The sequence below is a fragment of the Pinus tabuliformis genome, chromosome 4_1, assembly GCF_031772625.1.
Source record: "Pinus tabuliformis cultivar Carrire ecotype Pingquan chromosome 4_1, CPIR1, whole genome shotgun sequence".
In the NCBI taxonomy this organism is placed as follows: domain Eukaryota; kingdom Viridiplantae; phylum Streptophyta; class Pinopsida; order Pinales; family Pinaceae; genus Pinus; species Pinus tabuliformis.
In genome coordinates, this window is record NC_142303.1 from 550,152,029 (window position 1) to 550,174,690 (window position 22,662).

Sequence of the window (22,662 nt, forward strand, 5' to 3'; positions counted from 1 at the left end):
CTTGTTACATAAAAAGGAAAATTCAATGGTTTGACTACAAATAAAGAGAGCTTGGACCCAAAGCAATAACATAAAATGTGTGATATCACATGGAAGAGCAAGTCGATATGTGGCGATATCAAATAAGAATTGTATAAAGTATCGTGAGCAAATTGGTTTTGAAGTGTGAGGTACCTGGGCAGTCGACCTAACAAATAAAATTATGTAAATTTCTTGAACAGTCATATGTAGACTATTGACTGCCACATTCAATTACAACTAAAATATGTTTAGTAGTCAGCTGTAGACAATTGACTGCCGCAATCACAGCAATCTTAAACCTCATATAGACTTGTTATATATTCACAGTATTCTCCAGCATTGGTCACCAATCTTTTCCTTCGGTTTGTGTAGATTTACTTATTGAGAGAGAATTCATAGCATGCCATCCCAACCCAATTCCAGGCAAAAGATAAGTATGCCTTCTGAGTCCAGGCATATCCCCAAGAGAGGGCAAGTGAAGGCAGCCATTGCCTCTTCCCTTGTCCACTCCATCAAGTCCTTTTTCTCATCACATTCCTTCTCCAGCTCTAATGGCTGTCCACAGTACTCCATCTCCAGATCTAATGGCTCTTCACAGTACTCCATGATGGCTGCTTCCTCTTCTTCAGCCTCGATCTTGAGTTCGGCTTCAAGCTAATGGGTTTTACAGAGCAATGGACATACCCATCGCAGAGCAATGGACATATGTTGGGTTTTACAGAGAAAAGGACATATGTTGCTCACAACATGAGGAAACACAGTAGTGGAGATAAAATATTTTCGGTGGGCAAAGGCACCAGCACTCCAATAGAAGTGCCCACATGAGAGGAATAGAATGGCTCAGATGATAGATGTGTCTACCTTCACAGGACTGTTCGTAGACATATGAATATGGAATGGAATATGTTTATAGCATGCAGTTGTCATCACTGCTATCACATCTTACTCAATGTTATCTACCGTAACAGGATGTTTTAAAGTTTTTGTCCTCCTATTTTAATAAAAGGATTACTCTGTTTTTCAAAACTATTGTCATTTTATAATTTAGAATCAAGATCGATCTATGCCAATCATATAAGATTCAGATTACAGCTTCTTAAAGCAGTTTTCAAAGACTCAACATATAAAACTTTTTGTTTATTTTAATTGAGAAATCTGAAATGCTGTCAGTTCTAAAGAAATAACTTCAATCAGCCAGCAGCTGTGATGTCTGAACTCTTGGTTTCATTTTGTTAAATACCATCGCAAATAATATCAGTAAAATAGCTCTTATAATCGCTCCACGTTCAAAATTTCTTTGCTGTTTCAATCTCTTTCAAGGCAGAGATATGTACAAAGGGATATTTATCATATCCCAATTCTTATTTTTCCTTTTTTTTTTGACTCACCATTGAACAAAGTAGCATCGCTGTATTGCTTGAATTTTATTCTTCTATTTACGTTAACTCTCCTGTGAATTTTATTTTTTATTTCTGAGAATTCTCCTGCCAGAATCGCCAAATCCCAATCTAGATAATTCTCCTGCCAGAATCGCCAAATCCCTAGGTTAAAATTGGCATTTTCGAAATAAAGCTGCAGCGACAGTCGAACCCGAATTAATTATTCGCAAAATCTAGATAAGTCAAAATTGAGATTTTCAAAGTCGAGCTTCAGAAACAGGGGAACCCGAATTAATGGTGGCAAATTAGAAGTTAGATAAGTCAAAATTGAGATTTTCAAAGTCGAGCTTCAGAAACAGGGGAACCCGAATTAATGGTGGCAAATTAAAAGTTGGAGCAAAAGGTGAAGAAGATTGTTTATAATGCGATTTTTTGGAGATTTCGGTGACGGAATTCTGCGGAAGAAATTGAGGTTAAATCTTGATTTGTTGCGGTTAAAATGGTTTTTTAACTGCATATTTGGATTCAGCACCCTGAAAAACCCGTGGGACGCTTTCATTGTGCAGAAACTTGAGGTTAAATCTTGATTTGTTGCGGTTAAAATGGTTTTTTAACTGCATATTTGGATTCAGCACCCTGAAAAACCCGTGGGACGCTTTCATTGTGCAGAAACTAGCTATCAAACTTGCGATTCCAATAAATTCCTGTCGGATTTCGACCGAAAAAACCCGCCGGAAAGGCTTTCAAAAAGTCGCGTTATAGACAACTGCGAAGAAGACTATGTCAACACTATTTAACTACGCTTTTTCCATGGGATTGGGAGGATATTGCATCAGCATAGTTTTCAAAATTTTAAGTTGATTTTGTTTGAAATTTGCTAGGGATTCTTTTGAAATAGTAAGTTTGAATTCTATAATTTGTATCAAAAATTTGTGAGAATGTTAAATTTATTTATTTATTTTTAAATATATTTTAAACCAGAAAAATAAATAAAAGTTTTGAGAATATTAAATTTATTTATTTATTTTAAAATACATTCTAAACCATAAAAATAAACAATCTGCCGAATATTTTATCACCAAATTTCCAAAAAATTGTGAAATAGTTAAACTATTCCCTTCTCAAAATAAGCTAGATTCTGTGCTCTTTATACCACATCGAGCACTGATCCAACAACCCACGAAATGCAATTAAAAGAAAAATAAAATGACCCAAAAAAAAATAGTTTTAACTTAATTGTTTTGAGGAATGAATGATATCTAAATAGCTTTTCTCAACTGCGTTATACCTGCCATTTTTTGAAAAATTAAATCCAAATCTGCCAACAAGAAAGCCACATAATACAACTAATAATTCAATGGATGCATTGCGAGTGTAACTTAACCTTAATTGTTATAAAATAATTATTAATAAATGACCCGTGCAAAGCCTTTCGTTGTTAGGCTCATTTTACCAAAAATAAATCCCAAAATAATGAAAAACACCAAATAAGCTATGATCTGAAAACAAAGAAAGCATGCAACCCACGGAATGCAATTTAAAAAACATAGCTTTACCAATCCCAAATATTTGTTGGCAACGACCGAATAAACTATGTCCACAGAGCTATTTTCAAATCTGCTAAGCTATGCAATTTTCTGGAGATGTATATATATTGTCTCTGTTCTTTCTCGTGTGTTTTTCTGTTATAGTTTTGTAAATGATGATAGGCATTATCTGCTGGAATGGGAATTGGTTTTGCATCATTATGCAGAGGTCTGGGCATCCAAGCCAATCAGTCATTTCTGAATTATGTATTCATGACCTTTATATACTCTTAATATAAAGCTATGTTGTTTTTTTCTCTGAAAAAAAAGCTATGCAATTTTCTAGAGAATAAATCCAAAATGTTGTGCGGAAAGATCAAAATAGCTCTAATTTAATTGTTCAGAGAAGTGATGTTACCTGCACTAACAGTTAAACCTTAAATGAGGGGGAAAAATAAAATCGCAAACGGGGTGCCATCAAATAAAAGTCATTAAACTCTAAATGTGTAATATCCCAAACAACAAAATTATTATTGATCTAGCACGCTTTAGTGTTTTAGTTAAAAAAAATTGTATTCAAAACACTGAATACAACAAGATCTGGAAATGCGGTCTTATTTATATTATTAACCAAAGAAAATAGTACATGTCCATACAATAATATAATGGCATGCACCACTGTTCATCGAAAGAGAAAGCAAAAGACAACATAGCACAATCATGAACCGTGGGTGGATCCACCACACAAATTACAGTCAGGGTTTCGTCCCTGGATCAAACTAGCATTGGTCATGCCAAGTTTTCAAGAAAAACGCAATAATATAGATAAACTGGTAATCCAAATGCCTAGCTCCTATCCCCTTAAATAGGCTTGAGGGACTTTCTAGAAACCTTATTTTATTATTTTCCCTCAAAAAACGAAGGCAAATACTATGGGCAAATCCCATGGGAAAATACCATGGGTAGATTTCGTCCATTTTGACCACATCAAGAAAAGGGAATATTACAAATCCTCCCACCCAAAGATTGTTTGCCCTCAAGCAATCCACTTCTATCCACAACAAAAGCATTTGTATATTGATACCTAGATCCCATATAAACCAATGTGTTATTCCATGCCTCCATGCTAAATGATCCTGAATGGATCCTTCGATACCTGGATCCCAAACAATCCTCCGACCAATCCTTCCCTCAATAGATTCACCTGGATCCCAATGCCACCTAAGTCCTGGGACCTATGGGTTATGATACCATCTCAACCCTCCATCACTTCCCATGCCTAAGGGCCCAAGCTGCAATATGCCCTTAGCTAAGGGTATCCTCCTAGGAATCATCCCATCAATAGAGTTCCAACTCATAATCTCTCACCAATCCATCCCGTGGGAAGGATCTAATGTAGGAATGTCTGAACATGGAATAAGTTTATTATGTTGATGTTACCTGATGCTCAACTCATGCATATCCACTCAGTCACCCAACATGATCCATTTGAGAACTCTACCCTGCTCTCCCCAATGTCTAAAGGCGGGTTGGTAGTGTTGCAAGCCTTATCTATGTACACCTGTGGACGACTGCTCTAGAACTCCCAATTATACTCCTCTTGCTGCCTTGCAGCGAACTTGAGTCATTCCTCAATACTAGACAACTTGGTTGTTGATTCGGCACTTACCCTCATGAGATCCTCAATTTTCCTATTCTCTTGTAACATAGTGTCTCAGACTGTCTAGACTCTTTGTTTCAACATCATAAGATATGTCTTGAAATGCATGATCTTTTCTCGAAAGTCCTCTACTGACAATTCAGGTTCCTTGTTGAATGCCTATGTATCTATCTACACCAGATGTTCAACTATCATAGCTCCATCTTGAACCTTTGATTGACTCTCCAGAAATTATTCATTCTGCATACTATATTTGTCATGTTGCCCCTCATGATCATGCTCATCATGTCAATTTATTACTACTTGCCCCTCACTTGATTCTCCTTGAAGCCTTCTTTGTGGCCTTTTCCACGTGTGGGGACAATATGTTGTTCAGTTTCTCTGTTTGGCAAACATGGATGTACTAGTGTACTGTTATCTACACTTGAATGCTCGTACTCTTCATGGACATCCCCCTGGATATCTATGGACTCAACTGTACTAGATTCTACCACATCTTTAGGAGGAATTACCTCTTTCCTTTCCCCCTATACTATGTCACGCTGAATAATTATCATCGCCTTTTCCTACAAGTCTCTCTAAAAAACATTGTGTTGTTTCTCACCATCTGTACTTGACTACTCGGATCCTTCATGGGTGCTTTTCTGAAAACCGGTGAACCCAACTATGGATGAATCCCCATGATCTGAAGGAGTCTTTAATTGTTCTGCCCTTGTTTCCTCCTTATCACTTGGACATGAATGGTTAAGTGCCCAAGGTCCCTTGCAGATAAAACATAGTCCTCTCCTTCTTAGTTCATTCTTGCTACAGGGTTTAGTCAACATTCTTTTGAGCAAATTTATATTTTGCATGACCAAATTCTCGACTAGATCATAGGTGGTTGGTGATACAATTATTTCCTTTCTCCGAATGGTCAACAATTTGGATCTTAGTATCTTGTAGATGTCAACATCTCCTTCTAAAAAAAAGGACATAATCTTTTGCATGCTTGTTTTTATATTGTCTCAATGAGCTTATGTAATGTTGGTGTAAAATTTCTGGAACACATGAAAGATCAATTCCTCACATTCCATATTCAACATGAATGTGCCAAAGCTAAACTCTGCCATGAGTGTTAAGATTCTGCGTTGCTTCTAAAAGGTAGTAAGCATGATGTTGTTCAACCCCTAAAGGATTTCTACTATCAGCTACAATATATCTCTCATGATATCATTATTGTAAGGCAATAGTGGTGATGTTGAAGCTATTATCATGCGGAGACAAGAAACAACTGTGAGCCTAGCCTCTTCAGAAGGATGCTCCCAGACTTTGGGTTGTATTAATGCAAGCATGTATGGCTTGAGAGACCAACTGAGTTTCTTCCACTCTGGGTGTCCCACCTTGGAAAGACATGTGTCTAATTCCTCCAACTTAAGAAGGGCATCTCATGACTTCATACACTACAACTCGAATCCAAGTGCAAAGAGACACTTGCTTCTAACATCTTCCTTTCGGATATCCTTTGATTATTGAAGGATAGCATGGACCTTATGAAAGAAAGAAATGTTGTTCTTGTAACAACCTTGATTAAAAATCCATGTAAATATAAAATATAAGACAACGGTCATGGGAAACGTATTCCAAGCTGAATGGTGGGAAAAAACATCCTAGTGGGGTATCACTTCGGTTTATTATGGATAAGGAAATCGGCAAAGGCAATGGCAAAGGCTTTGAAAAGGAAAGAGACATTGATTGGAATTTTATTTATGAAAATAACGGAAATAGGAGAAAAGGAAGGTGAAGAGCCACAGATTGCATGTGAGGAGGAAAATGAAAGAAAATAATGGAAAATGAAGAAAATAGAGGGCTTATTGATAAAAAGGTTTCTGAGGATCAGTTGGCAAGTTTTTTTTGCTCACGCTTGGTCAGTGTAAGCTTTTTGTTAGTTTAGTTTTGGAACTCTCATTCTATTCTCTCTCTCATACTCTTGGACACTTAGAGCTTTCTTGGATCACTCTTGGAGAGTGTGCCATACTTGGATGCTTGGAGCAAGAAGGAAAAGGAAGAGCAGGAAAATGCAAGACGACATCGAGATCAGCAACTAAAACGGGTTTTTCTTGCAGGTACCAAGTTACATGTATGTTTTCCTCACTATTTTTGGCATGCATGGCATATGCATGTGGTTTATTGGTCATGATCTGTCATTGACATAGAGGATTGCCAGAATTAACAGTGGATTTGTCTAGCCTTGCCATTTCTAGGATAGCAATGGTGTTGTGGGTTCATTTCTTTTTTTTTTCTTGTTGGTTCTTATGTTTCCTTTAGCTTGGGTTGAGTTACCAGTTCCTGGAATCCTTGGTTAGAAAAACGCTCTGGAAGCCCTATAACAGCTTGGGTTGAGTTACTAGTCCTGGAAGCCTTGGTTGGACAAATGCTCTGGAAGCCCTTGGTGGGTTGAGTTACTAGTCTTGGAAGCCCTAGTTGGAAAAACACTTAAGAAGCTCGACGACAGTTGTGAGTTGAGTTACTAGTCCTCGAAGCCTTGGTTGGAACAAATGCTCTAGAACCCTGTAAGGCTTGGGCAGAGACCAATCTAGTGATGGTTTGTGATGTCCGACCGTGAGGTGGAATCACAATTTGATGGGTTGAGGTGGTTTGACCTTTGGAAGCTTTGGCTCGGTTTTGATGGATCGTTCCATGAGATCCCACATTCATGCTTGGAATATGGCATATGGGTGATTGGTTAAAATAAAGGTTTGGTTCAGCCAATCTATGGTCGGGTGGTTCATGGAAGTCCCAAACATGGTTAGTCGTTGCATTCATTAATATGAGGTTTTTTCTCATTTTTATTTCATGAGTATTATATTGGTTCATATGTTGATTATATGGTTGTTGTTTCCTTGGTATTACTATTGTTATTATGTTGGTTATGAATATGTATTATGGCAGTGGTGATGTATGGCTCTCAACATGTTTTTACTTGTAAATGAATGAATAATTTATCTATGGCTTAATAAATGATAATGTAGCTAATGTGATAAGGAAACAATGCCTCATAGCGAATCTGAGATAAGTATGAGACCCCTATGCTCAACTTTGCTGTTAAGACCTGTAGGTTTCATATTTGTGATATGTTTTGACGAAATGTCTATTATGGCTGGTAGGGGTCCAGTCTAGTCCTTGTCAATGTTTTTGCAAATGTATCTTTGTTATGTTTTGTAAATTCATTTATGAAGGTGTCATTGAGTTCTGGGCAATGACTTGGGCTCTGGGCCTTGAAAAGTGGCAAAAATCTCAAAGTGGTTAGCACAACACTTGGGAAAAAAATCCCCGGGAGCTCCCTTGCCCTTGTTGTGGGAGCGTCTGGAGCCTCCCAGACACACCCTTATCTATATCAAGGGGGCATACAAGGGTTTGATGCACTAAATCTTCAATTGGTCTTAGGGGCTAGTTACCTAAGTGGTTGGGATAGCTCCTGGGAGTTCTGTTGCTGATATGGAAGGTCCGTGTGATGTGTTCCATCGGTTCCACTTCCTTAAGGTCACCTCGGCGGTTAAGTCTTGTCATAGTAGCCCCTCATCTCATGTTTACCCCAAGTAAGCTTATGAAAGTGGGTAGATATGAGGGGAGGCGTCGTTACAGAGTGGTATCAAAGTGGTTTGCGCTCTCTTTGGGTCATATCTGATACCATAGGGTGGTATCATAGAGGGTTTTGTTCTCTTTGGGTGGTTTCTGGTTTTCGTTCTCCTTGTGTGATATCTGATACCATAGAGTGGCATTAGAGCATGGTTTTGTTCTCTTTTGGTGGTGTCTGGTTTCCATATCTAATACCACAGAGTGGCATCAGAGCATGGTTCACCCCTTAAACTAGATGGGCAGTGTGTTGGTCATGCATTCATGTCAGTTGCATATGTGTTCTTTATGCTTGTAGTCCATGTGCTAGTTGCATTTGCATGGTGTTGATCATGGTTGTAGTGATGTGGCCATGTGAAGGTTGATGGTGTTTTTGTGGGATGTGTCATCATGAGTATATGGTTGTATATGCATTTGTTATGTGTGTCAATGTCTATATGTTGTTATGCATGCATTTTCATGGTGAAGGTTGTTGTGCATAAGGTCATTGTATGCAATTAGGTCATCATGATGATATTGGTATGTTATGATGCTAATGTGTTGGTTGAGATAGAGCAGGAGATGCAGATCATTAAAGTGAATTTGCAACAATGGACTTTGGGGTAAGAGCATATCATCATACAGGTTTGTATGGTGGGCATGTAGGTATGTTGGTTAATGTTTGTTATAAGCATTAGGGTTACTGATATGCTTGTCATTCTATTATTATTATGGTTACATGTATGATAAATGCTAGTTGATTAGTGTAGTCATATGCACATGTGTCGGATAGTCATGAATGATAGTAACCTATGGTTGTATGCATTGCTATTGTTGTTTTATGATAGTTAACTTGATGATTATGTTATATGTTGTTGATGAGCATGTTATATGTTAACTTGTTGTTGTTATATGTTAGTTAATGATTGATTTTTTGTTGAATGTTAGTTTTGTTGTGTTAATTTCAACTTTAGAAATAAAAAAAAAATTGCTTATCATTTTCTTCATGTGCATATGTTTCCTTTATGGTGTTTGTGAATGAACAGGTAAATTTTGTCAAGTTTTATGTCAAATTCATGAGAAAAATAGCATGTAAATCAAGTACTGAACAACAACAAAAAAATGTACAACAAACCATCAAAATGAACACTTAACACAGTTTTTTGATGAAAGAGTTCACCCTTCCTGAGCTACATCTCCTTGGTTCAGCTTCCATGGCTTGGGCCTCTGTATTAGCTCAAAATGTCAAAAAGTGCTATTTCCAATGCTCTACTGCTCTTGAAACCTACTTCAATGTGCTCAGAACATCAAAATCATTCAAGAATGACTTTTTCTAAGCCCAATTTGGTCAAAACTTGCAAAAGTTATGGCAAAAAACAGTTTCTCCTAGGAATTCTCCACTAAAATTGGAGGAACTCCAGTTAACTCCACTAAATCTGGAGTTAGCGCTCAATTTATGGGACCGCCAAAAAATGTCGCCAACTTAAATAATCTGCAGTTAATTAGGATAAGCATGTTTATTAATGTTAAACTGCAGTTTAGCGCTAATTGCGTGCAGTTATTTTAACCGTTGGCTGACGGTTATGTAGTAGTGGTCACATGGGAGGGGGATGGCCCTCTCCTCCCCCAACCACCAACAGTTATGATAAAAAATACATTTTTCACCCGTAGTATTGTAAGAACCCACCAGTGCGGTAGAATGGTAAGATGTGGAAATTGTGCAGTGCAGGTCACAGGTTTTACTCCCTGACTTGCCCTAAAATTTTGCTAAAGCGCATCGATACCCAAGCCTTTGGGGAGGGACACGTGGCTACCTCTGGGCTTACTACATGTCTCCTCTTCATTAGTCCTTTCTCCACCAATAAGAAACTGCCAACTCATCACACTGTAGAAAAACCAAATTGTGCCACTTGGCAAGACACCATTCGTCGTTGATCAACCCGTTGAACTGCCCAATCATCTGCCACGTCAACAGTACGAACTGCTAACTATGCAGTGACTGTACCCTTTTTTTCAAAATTCTTCTGTTTGGCAAAGCAGACAGAATGTGATATCTTCCTCATACGAGTTCTGTTTTGAGTGAAACAAGTTGCGTTGGGATCGTAGCACCGAGATGGACGCAGTCGTTCAAATTTTGAGCGATTCTGAGCACTTTTATTTTTGAGCTAAATACTAATCACCTGATCATTCCTCCCCACTTGAAGCCTTTTGGACCCCAAAATATATTATCAATTGTTCAACAGGTGAGGGTACATCTCCCTCACCCTCTCAATTTGCATCCATTTGACCTTAGAAGGATTTCGTCCCTTGAGTCCCACTCGAAGGTATTCAACATTCCCTCTCTTTGAAGTTCTGGTTCTTTTGTCAAGTATGAGATCTTGTTGAATTTCATCAAGATATTCTGACAAGAAATCATCTATTGATGGCAACTGAAAATTCTCTCCTTGATCATTAATGAAAGGAGGCTCAAACAATCTCAAGTTCTCAACATTAACAACAGAGTATATTTGCATATAAGGAGGCAAATCTAGCTTAAATGCAATGTTACCAATCTTTTCCAGAATTTTAAAAGGACCATAACAGATTGGCTTCCGCTTTTTACCTTGCCCTTGAAGTCTCTCTTTTCTAATATATAGTCAAACTTCATCTCCAACTTGAAATTTGTGATTGACACGATGTTTGTCATGCCTTGCCTTGTAGCTGCTTTGACTTTTTTAAATTTGTTCTTGCACTGTGTGATGTATCAACTGAATTTGCTCAACGAACTTCCTTGCCTTATCGATGTCACTATTGCCATTGATGGCGACATATTTCTCAAAGATGAATTCCAATGGTGATCTTGGAAAGTATCTAAAACATGCCTCAAATGGCGATGTGTTTGTGGAAGAATGCTTTGCCTTGTTGTATGCACGATGTATGTAATGCAATTGTTCATCGCACAACTTGGGTTGTTTGTTGCAATATCCTCTAAGAATATGAATGATTTTCATGTTGACCACTTCATTTTTTTCATTTGTTTGCGGATGAAAGGTTTCTTCTTCAACTTGTCCTACAAATTTGACCAAAAATTCCCAACAAATCGAGAATCTCGATCACTTACAATGGAAGTAGGAAGATCAAAATGAACCCAAATATTTTGAAAGAAAAGATGAGTTGTTTGTTCAGCTGTAATTTTTCTTTTTACATGGTGTTAGAATACACATATTGTTGAACCTGTCTACAACTACATACAAGTAATCATGACCTTTCCTTGACAATGGAAGACCTCCTACAAAATCCATTGAGATACTTTCCCATGGACATGAAGGTACCAGAAGTGGAGTGTACAATCCTAGTTTCCTATTGCTAGTCTTACTTGTTTCATAGAAAGAACATCCTCTAATGAAATGAGATACATTATCAAGCATGTGTGGCCAATAACAATACCTTTGGAGATTCGCTACTATCTTGCCTACACCAAAGTGTCCAGCAATCAATGAAGTGTGCGCCTCCCTTATGATATCGTTTCTTTCTCCCTGTGGAATACATAACTTTCCCAAGTGATACAACAAACTGTTATGTACATGGTATTCTAACTCTTGAATTTTGTTTCCTGGCCTCAAGCTTGCATACACACCTTGAAATTCATTATCATATGCATATTTCTCAATGTAACTTTCATGTAAAACAGAATTGCGCTTGAGTATCATAAGTGAATTTACAATAGGCCTAGAAAGCATATCAACTACCTCATTGTAGATTCCCTTTTTGTACTTGATAACCAAATGAAACTATTGTATAAAACACATCCATTTGAAGTGTCGTGATTGGTGCAACTTTGACTGTGACTGTAAGTACTGCAATGATTGATGGTCGATATGGATAATGGTCTCCTTCCCCATCAAGTAGTGTTTCCATTTTTTAACACCTTGTACCAATGCGTAAAGTTCTTCTTCATAAGTGTGATAGTTAGTCACAACACCATTAAAAAATTTAGAATGAAATGAAATGGGATTACCATGCTGCATAAGAAATGCTCTCGTGGCATAATCACTAGCATCTGTTTGAATCTCAAATGGTTTTCTAAGATCCAGAAGAGCCAATACCGGTGTTGAACTGATATTTTGTTTTAAAGCATCAAATGCTTTTTTTGTACATCTCCCCAATGGAAGAATTTATTGACACTGGTCAATGCATGTAGTGGAGCTGCAATGGAAGAAAAATTAGCAATAATTTTCCTCCAATATTGTGCTGCCCCTAGAAAGATTCTTACCTTTGTAACTGTATTGGGCTTGGGCCAATTCAAAATGACCTCAACCTTAGAGGGGTATATCTTCAACTCACCTCCTCCAACAATGTGTCCCAAATACACTGAATAAGTCTTTCCAAATTCACACTTCAACATCTTTAAAAACAATTGTTCTTTTCTCAAGACATAAAGTACTTTGTTCACATGCATGACATGTTCATCTCTGGATTTGCTGAATATGAGAATATCATCTAAGTAAAAAATGAAAAAATCATCTAGAAATGGTTTCAATACATTCATAACTCTCATGAAAGTATCTGGAGCATTTGTAAGACCGAAAGGCATAACAAGCCACTCAAATAATCCTTGTTTAGTTTTAAATGTGGTTTTCCAAATGTCCTCTTCAGCTATTCTAACTTGATGATAACCACTTCGTAAGTATAACTTAGTGAAATACTTTGCATACCTCAATTGATTAAGAAAATCATCAATTCTTGGGAGTGGATAATGATTCTTCACCGTTATCTTATTCAATGCATGGAAATCCACACACATGCGTCAAGTCCCGTGCTTCTTTGGTAGCAATAAAATGGGTGAACCACATGGAAAAGTATATGGGTGTATGATACCTTTGTTCAGCAATTCTTGAATTATCTCATGCCAATGATTGGAAGTGGAACATCCTGCTGCAGTTGTATCTCATGCTGAATTCCCCTCTTGGGAGGTAACCCCTTTGGTTCCTGAAACATCTCGCCATGCTTTCTTACCACATCAAACAAATTAGATTTTAACTTATCATCACAACCTTCAAAAGATTCATAATCAATATCATTCTTTTTCTTGATCATGAGAAGCAAAATTTTTACTTGCATTTACTAGTCTCTTCATCTGCCCTGCATTAACCAAAGAAATGTTTAACTTTTTGCGATGGGCTCTCACAATATACTCCACTCCATCCTTAAGAAATTGGTATTTGTTCTCATGGCGATAAAATACCGCTTTCCTATCATACAAATATGGGCTCCCCAAAATGATTCCTGAGATGTCAAGTGGAACTACATCTAACTCAACTTCATCAATGAATTTTTCAGTAATGGAAAACCTGAATAAGAATTTCCTTGTAACCTATAAATTTGCATTATTAACTATCCAACCCAAGGGATATGGCTTATGATGAGGTATAGTTTCAAGGTTAAGCTTTTTGACCAAGTCTTCTGAAATTAAGTTCGATTGTGACCCACTATCAAATAATGCATCAATATTTGTATGATTTGAAATTACCCTTACATGGAACAACTCTATCCTTGATTCTTCATTTGGAGTGTTGTTGTGACTATGTGAGGAACTAGTACTTTCTATAGCTTCTTTTCCTTTGTGACCATGGCTGAAATCTTGGTCTCATCACCAGAATCAGATCCAAGATCATGTTGTGTGGTAGCGGTCGTATTTTGTTTCCCCTTATTGTTTGGTTTCTTATGCCTTAGTTAGGGATGTAGTTTCCAACAATGGGTGTCATCATGCCCTGCTTTGGCACAATGTTGCCATACAATTTTCTCCCCTTCTTTCTTCACACTTGCATTCTTCTCTCCTTTCCATTTTCCACCCTTCTCTTTCTCCTTACCCTTGAATGGCTTCTTCTTACTACCCTCTTCCTCAATGTTCTTTCCTCTTGCTTCAAGGTGTGTGTCTTGCACACGTACCTCATCTAAATTGCTTGGATTGAACATAAGGATAATGTGTTTTAAGTAGGAATGTAAACCCCCAATATATTTCAAGAGTGTATCTTGGGAATTCATGTTTACTCCTAACAACAAAGCCCTTCCCCTAAACTCCTGGGTATAGTCTTGAACTGTTTATCCCTTGAGTTTCCTAAAATTTTTCCAACTCATAATGGATTTTTGCATATACACTAAAGGATAAAAATGTATTTTAATTGAAGAAACAAATTCAACCCAAGAAATGGATATCTTACCATGAATTCACATTTCCTCTTGAGTCTTTGCTTCCCACCAAACTAGTGCTGCTCCTTCTATCCTCAATGAAGCCAACTGGATCTTTATCATCTTCTTGAAGGTTCTAAATTCTGCAATAAACCTCCAATTGTCTAACTTTTCTGCATTCACCTCACCATTGTACATGGGAAGCTCAAACTTAATGTCCAATTTGAGTAAGGGAGTTTTTGCTTTTGGAGTTTTTGAATGAGTATAGACAACTTTTGTGGTGGAAGTGGAAGATGATGTTGTTTGAGATGATGAGGATGATGAAGATGATGAGGAAGATGATGAATATGGTGGAGATGGAGAAGGATTTCCTCCATTACTATTTGAATCAGTATTTGAATCTTTTTTATCCTCTGAGCTTCCCTCTCCATGTGGGGACTTAGAACTCTCTCCAGCCATTCTAGTATTCCTCTCTTCATAGAGGAATGTAACCATGTCAGTTAAATCATAGAAAGCTTTCTTGAATGCTTCATCTTCTGAAATACCTTCAGTCTCTCTTGCTCCAAACATGATGGTTTGATTGAAGCTCAGCTTCTGGTAATGCTTGTACCTCCTCAATCTCAATTGAATGTAAAACTTGAGGTGCTTCAAGTGCAGCTGGGATTGAAACTTTGGGTGGATATTGTGGCCCTGTGTCTCTACTTCTTCTGGGCATTACCTCAGGATTTGCAACCAATTGTTTCCCTTCTCCTCTATGCTACTTTAACCTTGTAAGCATCACAAATTTGCAACCATTAAAACCCTACTTGCACAAAACTCAAGCAATCAAGCAAATAACTTTTTCTCTAATGCCAACTTGATATGTTGTTGAATGTTAGTTTTCTTGTGCTAATTTGAACTTCAGAATTAAAAACAACTGCTTATCATTTGCTTCATGTGCATAGGGTTTCATTTATTGTGTTTGTGAATGAACAGGTAAAATTTGTTAATTTTTATGTCAAATTCATGAGAAAAATAGCATGTAAATCAAGTGTTGAATACCAGCAAACAAATGTACAGAAAACCATCAAAATGAACACTTAACACAGTGTTTTGATGAAGGAGTTCACTCCTCCTGGGCTACATCTCCTTGGTCCAGCTTCCATAGCTTGGGCCTCTGTATTAGCTCAAAATGCCAAAAAATGTTGTTTACAATGCTCTAATGCTCCTGAAACCTGCTTCAATGTGCTCAGAACATCAAAATCATTCAGGAATAACTTTTTATGAGCCCAATTTGATCGAAATTTGCAAAAGTTATGGCAAAAATAGTTTCTCCTAGGAATTCTCCACCAAAACTGGAGGAACTCCAGTTAACTCCGCTAAATATGGAGTTAGCGCCAAATTTATGGGACCGCCAAAAATGTCGCCAACTTAACTAATCCGTAGTTAATTAGGATAAGCATGTTTATTAATGAATAGTTATGATAACAAATACATTTTGCACCTATAGTATTGTAAGAATCACCAGTGCGGCAGAACAGTAAGACGTGGGTATTGTGTAGTGCAGGTCACGGGTTCAACTCCCCGGCCTGCCATAAAAAATTTATAAATCGCGTCGATACCCAAGACTTTGGGGAGGGGCACATGGCAGCCTCCGAGCTTGCCACATGTCTCCTCTTCATTGGTCCTTCCTCCACCAATAAGAAACCACCAACTCATCACACTGCAGACCAACCAGATTGTGCCACTTGGCGAGACACCATTAGACATTGACCAACCTGTTGACATGCCCAGTCACCTGCCATGTCAGCAGTACGGACTACTCATTGTGCAGTGACTATACCTCTTTTTTTCAAAATTCCTCTATTTGGCAAAGCAGATAGAACACGATATCTTCCTCATAAGAGCTCTGTTTTGAGTGAAATGAGTTGCGTTGGGATCATATCGCCGAGACAGACGTGGTCGTTCAGGTTTTGAGCAATTCTGAGTACTTTAATTTTTGAGCTAAATATTGATCACTTGATCAATGATTAAGGTTATTGCATTAAGATCTTGATGTTATATGTATCATGCTAAATTGCACTACAACAAAAAAGGTCATTGGTGAGGGTCGAAAAATGTCATCATAAACTTATTGGTGACGGCCAAAAGAGCCTCAATCACAAAAAATTGAACGTCACCAAAGGTGGCGTTTCCAAAAGTATAAGTGTTATGGTGACAATCAAGGTTCGTCACCAATAATGATTCATAATGACGAATAATGACTGTCACCATTTCATAAGAGCAATGGTAACGAACCTTAGCCTTCGTCACCAAAAACTTTAACATCACCAATGGTGGCATTGCCAAAAGTATACGTGTTGTGGTGAATTTAAAGTTCCGTCACAAATAATGATTATAATGGCGGATAGTGACCATCACCATTTCATATGAACAACAATGATTTATTGTAATGGACCTTTCATGATCATCATTATTAATGCATATATATATATGGTGATTTTCATTGACTGTCACCATTTCATATGAACATCAGTGATTTATGGTGATGGAACTTTCATGGCTATCACTATTGATCCATATATATGGTGGCGTTAATTGACCGTCACCATTTCATATTTTGGCTAGGATCGAAAAATGTCAACCATAAGCTCACTGGTGATATTCAAAAGAGCCTCCACCACCAAAACTAATCGTCATTCCATCTGAATATCAGGGCACGATAGAATCGAACCACCAAACTCCTGCTTGTAAAGTAGGTTCTCTTCCATTGAGCTAGCACCCTTCAAAGAATTAGACTCACACGAATAGATCTAGGGGAATAACAAAAAGATCCATAGAGAATAGGATTAGAGTGGGCAAAATAAATATGATAAGAAAAATAATAACCAACAACGAAATCTACTAATTTGAGCATGTTTGAAGTACATTAAACAGAGATAGAATCCATAGTACATTAAAGTGACATTGCTCAAAGTTGGGATTGGTCAATTGTCGACTATTTGTAGTGCCACCAATCTAATGAACTGTGACAAGAGATGTTTCCATTAATGGAGAAGCATGATTAAAGCTCATTGTTTCTTGATAACCACTCTCTCTACCTAACAACCATGCATACTTCTAGCCACTACCAAACATGGACACAAAAGTGAGCATAAACACCAAAATCATAGTACCACCAGTCTAATGAACTGTGACAGGAGATGTTCCCATTAATGGAGCAATAGCTCACATTGTTTCTTGATAACCATTGGCTCCAACTAACAACCATGCATAGTTCTAGCGCATCACTGCAAAACATGGACACAAAGTGAGCATAAATACCAAAAGCCCAATCTACCTTAATGGAAACAAATAAGAAATCACAACTTAGTTACAATTTACCAACCATTGAAAGGATAAAAACATGAAAGCAAACGTCTTGATACTTCTCATTAAGGACAAACAAAATCATATCACCTTCAATGACGAATTTAGAAACCCTTTGAGTTCAAAAAATGTTGTTAATACACTTAACTTTAGTTGGTTGGAAAAAATAAGACAAGGAGGCATTTTAAAATCCACCATAATTATTTATTCATGGCAAAAAACAAGTTCAATATTAGAGCATTGAAGATAAGTGGACTAGAAAATGAAAGAAAATATTCAACCAGAAGATATTATCAGAAGAATTAAAAAGGAAAAGAAAAAGAAGATGGGCACATTTTACTTTAGTTGATAGCTAGATCCACATGAGGAACTTAAAATGAGTTTCTCAAAACCCTTCAAATCAAGGGACCCACAACCTATTCACATAAATGATGGTCACAAAGAATGAAATATTTCATTGTCAGTACTTGTTGCTTGGTCCTATCATAAAAGTGCAATATCAAGAGCATATACCTCTAGTAAATAATGCTTAGTTTGTCAATTGTAATACTGTCGCAATCATTAGGCTATCATCACTAGGCAACTTCGTTGCATAAAAAATATCATAGCAAGAATTGTTGGCTTTATCACCAATGTAAACTAAACTTCATGTATTGAAATTTGAAACGAAGAAAATAAAAATTTAATGTATTCATCTTTTAAACGTTGATAGATACATGCTCTCACCCAAGCAGCTGAAATTATTGATAATGTTACGTAAAATGGAAAATCAAATATGAGAAAATATATTTCAAAGCAAATGTATGAGTATATTTTACCAAAACTAAGCATTGTATGAGTATATTATTACCTAAAACCATATCATATCGCTCTTCATTGACTCCAACAAGTAATAAATAATCCATGACATCAATTGACAACAAACACACATTGCACACAATCAAGATAATTGACTAGCTCAACAAAAATTTGAAACTAAGATTACAATTATGGTTGCTTGAGAAAAACGAAAACTATATTTACCATTAGAAATGGAGTATCATTCCAGACTGCTCTCTCCAAAATGCGCTTGGATTTATTCCCAAGAAATATTGGAGTAGTTGGCATGGTCTCTAAGAGATTCTGGTCTAGAACAACTTTGTTGTTGCCAGATGAATCTGCATTATATCAGGAGCAACCAGAACCTTTGAGGTCATAAACCCGTGTTATATTTCTTCCAAACAACAGATTTTCCATTACCATCATTTCATCCTGATATCTTTGCCACCTTTTTCATTCTTTATATTGACTTGAAAGATAAGCACATTACGTAGCATGCACACACGCAATGAAGGAAACAAAGCCTGGTAAACTCTCTAGGAGTTTTCAAAAGGTAATTGTCAAATATAGAATAAACAATAATATGAGTATCCAACCTGATAAATACCAAGGATATTGGCGAAACATGTGGGGCTTCCAGAAAATAATGAGTCACATAGATATTTGAAACATTCTGAGGAAAACTTCATAAAAGACTCCAATTCAGTTCTGGTGACTCTCTTAATAATAAATATTTCATCCAAGGATTTTGCAAACACCACATTGCTCTTTCTTCCTTGAGGTCCCCATTTCTTGCAACAATTTAGTGACAATTTAAAGTCCATCTTTGTTGGACAACACTTTTTCCTAAGGGCATCAAACTGTTTTGCATAATAGTGTGTTATCAAATATTTAACTTTTCTAGGAGGACCCTCATCACGAAAGGATATTTTTTCATGTGCCTTTTCTATATAGTGATGAATCTGAACCCCCATTCTCTTTGGAGCCATATGTGTAAATATCCTCATATCCTGAACTTCTCTCTTTGGAAATAATTTTACCCTAGTCTAAGCAACCATCTGACGGCTAAAGTGGATTTGAAACAACTCCACCCATACCAAATAAATCTGCACATTACTTTTCTTTATCCATGTCTATTCCTTTTGCTTCTCACTATCAGGTACATTGTCATATAGGGAAGCCTAATATTCTTGCGAGTTTAGTGCATAAGATATTATGTTTTTTGGCTCATCATCATAAACAACAATAACCATATCATTGACACCAGCTGGTAAAATCATCTTACCCACTCCATTACCACCTAGAGGACTAACTGATGAGACAAACATAGGACTATAACTTCTCTGAGAGTCAACTCTAATAGACCCCAATAAATTTTCTTGTAAACTCTTGTTGTAACTTTTTGGTAAGTTTGACATAGGAGCCCCAATGCAGCTTCCAAACTCTTCTGATAGATTTAATGATTTTACTGGTGAGGGAGGGATGCTTTTCTCAGGCACCTCTATTCCACCTTTATCATGCATGTTTTAGGCAGATTTAGACATCATCTTATTTCCTATTGCAATTTGTTGAACTGGATTAAAATCTTTTATGTCTACAGATTCACTGCCACTAGCAACAATAGCCAAAGTGGAAGAACCAACTTCCTACCCTTCTGATGTCATAGATACAGCCTGAGATTTTACTAATTTGCCTTCACCTATCCATGATGCATCTAATGTATTTGACAGATCAGCCAGGATAGGAGAATCCCGCTCTGACAGTTTTCGACAGGCTTCCATATCTTCATCCAAACCATTTGTATTGTCCCTACTATCAATTGTTTCAAAAGGCATTGTATCAGAAACATTGATGCTGGTATCATATTCACCATTCTCCATGTCAAAAGTATGAAACATGGTACCATTAGTTATATTGGATGAATCTCTAATGATTGGATCTCCTTCCACATCATCCAGATATTCTGGGTTGTTTTACCTTCTCCCAATTTAATAATTTCCTCTTAATTTAATTTTCCATTCACAAGTGCCAATTCCCTCTAAATGGGATGACCTCATTTTGCATTGTTGTTGTTTCTTGTATTACAAAGGTTGATGTGATTGCCATCTCTGAGTTCTGGTTGAGATTTATTGGTTGTGGAGGGGGATCCACCTGCATTGTTGTTTCATTGGTTCCCTCATTTTCCTTGCTTGGGGGGTCTCTTTGATCCACTTCTTCTTCATCATAAAAAAGAGGGGGCTTGTGGGATTGCTAATTATTTGCTTTGCATTGTTTCCCTTTCATCCTATCTGCTATTTTTTGGCGAGAGGACAATTGTATTGTAGGTGTCTGGTTTGGTTACATACACAACATATAAAGGTCGTGTTTTTATAATCTAAGATATTTTTCCACTATACGTGTCCACTAATTAATTGTATATGATATAGAAACCCTTGCTTAGGGCGATCTCTACACAAACACTAACATATGTAGAAAACGCCTTTGTTATTCTCTCATTGTCTATTTTGATGAAAGATCCCAGAGAATTTCTAATGTCTCCAAGAACTTGATGGTGCCATAAGGTGAGTGGAAGATTGTAAATCTTGACCCAAATAGGCACTTTTGTTACTTTCATTGTTGATGGGTCGAAATATGGAAACCATGGGGTGGTGAATAACCCAGTTCTACCCCAGAACCACATTCCTTCCTTTAAAATATTCTACTAATATGTTTTTGAGGAAGTGTGAACAATGAAGAATCCCTTCGAGCATAAATAGATGTCACAATATGTAGTCCATTTTGGGTAAATCCATAGGTATAGGTCTTCTGGCTTAAGCCAAAAATCGTTAAATTGAAATATAACTTCCTCTCATGGAAATAAGGGAACATGTTATCTACATGTGAGTTCTGGATCTCAACCTTTGGATGTTTCTCCATCTTTCCCACTATGTAAGGCCTGTGCGATATCCCATTAGGAGTTATGGCCTTAGTGTGTTTTTTACTCCCTCTAACAACTTCTTTGTAGGAGACTAAAGTCCTGGGACCTATTCCTTCATGAAGTCCCCAAACCAAGGATAGAGTGGAACCATTATTGTTATTGTATTATTTGAGGGTCTTCTTGTTCTGAAGGGGTTTCCCTTTTGATATGAGCCTTTTCTCCACTGTTGGGAGTCCCTCCTGAATCTATATCTTGTGCTTGACATTATCCACTAAATCCTTGTCATTTACCCACATCATAATGGATCTTCCCTTCAGAGTTTTTATGAAAATATGGAAAGACCTCTCCTCTTTTATGTAGAAGCCCAACTTCTAGTCAATCAGATCTAGGGTCCAGAAGGCAGAAGAATATGTATATATGGGCATGCCAAAATGGATCTGCATACAGAGACTTTTTGGGGTTGGATCGGATCCTCTTCGCCCCCCACCAACCCTAATGAGGATGGTAGGAAGCCTATTTTTGATGGATCGACTTTGAACTAGAAATCATGGTTTGAGAAAATAAGAGGGACAAAAGAATTTAGTAGTTGATACTCCCTTGCACCAGAAAAACAAACTAAGGAAAAGAGAAAAAGAAGGTTTGGCTCTAATGAGCTTGTTTCCCTCTTCCATTTCCAATAGCCCATTAAGCAATTCACTAGGCCTAATATCAGTATCCATGGCTCGGTCTTGGGCACTGAACGAGGTCAGGTTAAAAAAAATTGTGTGGCATTGGCTCTTCTTGGTCATCTCTTGGCCATGGCAATCTGGAGTGATATATTATGACTCTGCGGTGCTTCCAATGTTAGAAACTTCTTGTGCATCCCTTTGCCTATGTTTAGGAGAGCATTGAGATCTGTGTTTCCCAACCATGATTCCCCCATGAGACTTTGTCTAAACTCCATATTTTCATCAGCACGTGGTGTGATGGCTTTGTAGGAAACCTTAATGCTCAGAGTGACCATCCTCTTTTCTCCTCCTTCTTTCATTCATGGTATTCCCTTCTGCTGGGCATATTAGGGTTTATTTAATATATGATTTTTAATATTACAGTTCTTTAATATTTAATTTAATATTGGTTTTTTTTTTATGTATTTTATGTTTTGGATTTTATAATGGATTTGTAGTTTTTAATTTCGAATCAATTACTTCTCTCAAGTTTGCTAATGAAATTCGTGTTGATTGGTTAAAAACA

The 22,662-nt window shown here is 37.2% G+C and overlaps 1 pseudogene; it reads right to left on the bottom strand.

The window, feature by feature from the left end:
- Nucleotides 1-414: 414 nt before the first annotated feature.
- Nucleotides 415-19,501, bottom strand: LOC149177015 (1-phosphatidylinositol-3-phosphate 5-kinase FAB1A-like; annotated as a pseudogene).
- Between the last annotated feature and the right edge of the window lie 3,161 nt (nucleotides 19,502-22,662).